General features: G+C 33.2%; 1 protein-coding gene across 1 annotated transcript in view; it reads left to right on the top strand.

Moving 5' to 3' along the window:
* The window catches only part of CNBD1 (cyclic nucleotide binding domain containing 1), a 359,205-nt gene that overhangs the window by 78,267 nt on the left and 276,193 nt on the right, over window positions 1-4,745 (top strand). The window lies entirely within an intron of this gene.

Here is a 4,745-nt window from a genome sequence, read left to right as displayed (position 1 = left end):
TTGATTCTTTCTTGGAATTTTTATCACTCTTCTTACACTATCCATCCGTTCTTGTAGAATGTCTATTTTTTTCATTAAAGCCCTTAGCATATTAATCATAATTTTAAAAAAAATCCTGGTCTAATAATTCCAACATTCCTGTTGTATCTAACACCGATTCTGTTGCTTGTTCAGTATTTTTAATATTTTATACTTTGTAATATTTTGTTGAAAAGTAGCTGTGATGTACTGGATAAAAGGAACTAAAGTAACTAGGACTTCAGTAATATAGTGGTAAGGTGTGGGACAAAGAGGAGTGTTTTATAGTCCTGTGATTAGGTCTCAGTGTTTTGGTAAACCTGTGCCTGTGGACTGTGCAATTCACATGTACTTCTCCGTTTTTTTCCCTCCTCCCCTTTAGGTAGGACAGAATGGCTAGAATGAGCTGGAATTAGGTATTTCCCTTCCCCAAACTAAGAGTGGTTCTGATAAAACTCCAGTAGGTTGGGCTCTGGTAAAAATAGATTCTTCTGAGAGTAAAAATTTGTTTAGAAAAACAGAGCGCTCTGGCTGTTTTAAAATGGTTTATGTCCCTTCTTCTATATTCTCCTGTTTTCATTGCGAGGACCTGGTGAACTTCTGGAGGTAAAATTCGTAAAAGTGTCAGGGCCCCCCTATGACTGGGTTCCTCTGGAGTTTTTAAGTCTTAAGAGTTGTCCTCCCTGAACCTCCAGCCATTTGCCAATGACAGCTCAGTTTTCCCTACCCTGGCAGTGGTTCTTGTGGAGGTTTCTGCTCATGGGTTTTTGCTCTGGGAAGTTGTGATTCTCTGTATCCTCCTGCCTGTCTCCCCAATTTCTGGTGCAGCAGTTTTGCCTTGTGACCTCCTTTCTCTGACAGATCTAAGAAGAGTTTTTTATTTTTCAGTTTGTTCAGCTTTCTACTTGTTAGGATGAAGTGGCAACTTCTAAGCTCCTTACATGCTGGACTGTAAACACTTTTTTTTAAGAGAGGAAAAAACACAGAATAAAACAATTTCTCTTTGAGAGACAAGCACAGGGAAAATCTGAATATTATTTATTACATTTTTTTCTTGCGTTTTATAATTTTCTTTTTAACTCTGTGTTTGTTTTATGGTAATAGAATTTATTAAGGCTTAATAGGTTTTTAAAACATCTAATGGTGAAGCACATTTCAAAACAAACTTCCACAGATAATTTGTAAAATAAGAGCATAACTATTGTGATTGAAGAAACGAGATCTGTAAATCTTTTTATTCTGTTCTTTCCCCATTCTTTGTAGTGTCTTTGTGAACTTTCTTTCAAAATTCACTTTGAAAACTACAACCGTAGGGAAATCCATCAGTCTTTTCATTGTGATTACTCCTATGTTTTAATGTTTAGGAACTTTTTATTAACTAGTGAAGGCATGAAAGCCTTCACCCTCTGAAGGTTTGATAATTTGAGTCTATGAAATAAACTGACAGTAGACAGATTAACAGTAGAAAAGGCATACTAATTTATTATGTGAATACACGTGGGAGTCTCACAAAATATAAAACTCAAATATTACAATATTATAATATTACATATTGCAATATGTATTTTTGAGTTATTACTAATATGAATTAATAATGTGGAACACAATCTAACTCCATTTTTTCTTCTCTTCAAAGGACTAATGTTATATTTGATTGTGTGTATGTATGTATATATTAATAAATCCTACAATCAATATTACTAGTACTTTAAACAATCATATTTTATTTAGATTCACCCACATTTGTAACCTTTTCATTTTTTTCCTGCCTGAAGTATAACCTTTAATATCTTTTTTTTAGTGTTATCTGCTGATGGCAAATTCTTTCAGGTTTTATTTGTTTGGAAAATGCCTTTATTTCCTCTTCGTTCTTGAAGAATGTTTTTGCTGAATATGGAATTCTAGACTGGCAGTCATTTTCTTTTACAATTGTATGGCTTTGTTTCAACTACAAACTCAGTTATCAGTCTTGTTGTTACTCCTTTGAAAGTAATAAGACTTTTTTTACTTAATCACTTTTAAGATTTTCTGTTTATCTTGGTTTTTAAAGATTTACTCTTATATGCTTATAATTTTATTTTTCCCCACCTTTAGATTTATACTTCTCATTGAAGCTCAGGATTGATGTCTTAAGTCAATTTTTCAATTCTGAAAAATTCTAAACCATTAATTGTTCAAATATTCCTTCTAATAAACTCCCTTTCTCCTCTCCTGGAATTTCACCTACAATATGTTAGCATTTTTCATCATGTCCTACATTTCTTCTTTTTTCTAAACTTGCCATCATTTTGTCTCATCATGCTTCAGTTTGTGTATTTTCTTTTGCCCTATTTTCTTGCTCACCAATTCCTTTTTAGAATGGGCCTTACCTGGGGTATTAATCTCATTTACTGAGTTCTTAACTTCACTTATGCATTTATCATTTCTAAAGACTTTCAATGGACTCTTCTTTATAGATTACAGTTCTTTGCCCAAATCTTCATATTATCATTTATATCCTTGGACATTTCCATCATAATTATTGATTTGTGTTACAATTTTATCACATTTTAAACTTACATACTTTAGTTAACTATTCTCTTTCATTGAAATTTGTCTTTTAATTTCAATACCAATTTCACATTGATTTAAAAATAATTTTAGCTTTATGGTATGCTTTGATATCTGGTGAGACAATATATTACTATTTTGGAAATTTATTAAACATATAAAATGGTAACTTTCTTATTTGGAAACATTGTATATATTTTACATTTATTTTAGTCATCTTTAGTGAGTAGGGTTTCTTATAGGTTCTATAATTTTTTGAGGTAATTATATCTTTTTTGAATATTATAAATAGGATTATTTTGTCTCTCTTTCTCTCTCTCTCTCTTTTTCTTTTTTTTAACAAGAGTCTTGTTCTGTTGCCTGGGCTAGACTGCAGTGGTGTTATCATTGCTGACTGCAACCTCAAACTCCTGGGCTCAAGTGATCTTCCTACTTCAGCTTCCCAAGGAGCTGGGACTACAGGTGCATGCCAACATGCCTGGCTAATTTTTTTCCATTAATGTTTTTAGTAGAGACGGGGTCACACTCTTGCTCAGGCTGGTCTCAAAATCCTGAGCTCAAGCTATCCTACCACGTCGGCCTCTCAGAGTACTAGGATTACAGGTGTGAGCCACCACACCTGGCCAATTTTCTCATTATATTTTTTTAATTAAGCATTATTAGTATATGTGAAAGTTATTTAACTGGGTCTGTATATATTTGTTACTGTTTTACTGAACACATATTAATTCTAATATATTTCAATTGATTTTCTTTTATTTATTTTTAAGAAACTATAATGCAATCCAGGAATAATTATAATTTGATTTCCTTTCAAGTAGATATATTTTATTTCAATTTATCATCTTAATGCATACATTAAATAGAACATTGAAAATAGTATTAAATAATTGTGATGATAGTGAGTAGCTTTTTAATGTATTTTGTTTTAATATTAATAGTATGTATCTAGTGATTTATCCATACTGTGTGTTGTTGGCTCTTGGTTTAAGGAAGGAAAAATACGTTAGTATAGAAGCATTGTTGTCAAAAAGTCTTGAGTTGAAAATTTAACTTGCACCTTTATAGAAATGTGATCATGAATAATTTAACTTGAGTTTTTAATTTTTAAAATGATGATAAATTTATCTGGCTCCCAGGATTTTTGTGAAACTCAAAGCGAATGTATATGAAGTACATAAATGTATAGAGTTTTGCAATAGTAGGTGAGATAAACACACATACATGTGTGCACACACACACATGCATACACACATCCTCACTCTTTTTCTTCCCTCAATAGAGAGGAAAATTGCATTATGCCTCAATAGGATGACTTTTATAAACTGCATCAGCTGTACTTCCTGGCAAACTAGTTTCTGGATGGAGTCAACGGGAGACATTAGAACATATCAAGGGGGGAAGGAGGGTGATGTCTCAGTTATTATTCGTCCAGCTCCATTCTTGCCATTTAGACAAGGTTGTCTATATCCTTTTCCTGAATGCCATAGTAGCTTCCCTTCTAGAACTATAGTACTCTCAGGATGTCAGTGACTCATCTTTCCCCTTTTACCTTCAGATCTAGGAACAATGTTCTGCTGTTTCCTATCCCCAGTTGCAGCTACCGCCCCTTCACCCCCTTGTTGGCTTCCCTCAACCCAAGCTATTTGCTTTGTAAATAATTCCTCTCAATTGTTCCTTCTGAGCATGTAATGTCTTCCTGTTTGATGAAATATATATATGATTTTATGTAAGTATATATAACATTTCTAACCCCCCTAGAGTGCTATACCAGATCCTTATCAACTCCAGTCAGGCCAAATCATCTGTGGTTCTCTGGCTGGGCTGCTATTTCTTGTACCTGTGCTAATGCTCTTCCCTCTGCTTTGAACATGACTCTTTCTACTCACTTTTCTATTTCTTCTATGAAGCCTTTTCTGGTACACTAGATAAAAATCTGCAGTTATCCTTTTGAGCTTCCACATATGGACTTTCATATAGATTTTTCTCTTAGCATTATAGTACCAACATCGTTTAGCTTATTTGTATGACCAAATGGTACACTTCTGTTACTAAACTGGAATCTCGCTAAAAGGTGGGGACTCCTCATCATTGTTTATTCCATGCCTTGCATATAATTCCTAGTATACAGTAGGTACTGAAGAGATATTTATATCATAAATGAATATAGCTATATT

Source organism: Propithecus coquereli, unplaced genomic scaffold (genome assembly GCF_000956105.1).
Source record: "Propithecus coquereli isolate 6110/MARCELLA unplaced genomic scaffold, Pcoq_1.0 Scaffold2, whole genome shotgun sequence".
Lineage (NCBI taxonomy): Eukaryota > Metazoa > Chordata > Mammalia > Primates > Indriidae > Propithecus > Propithecus coquereli.
The sequence above is the reverse complement of the archived record's forward strand: the minus strand, read 5'-3'. Positions and strand labels throughout refer to the sequence as shown.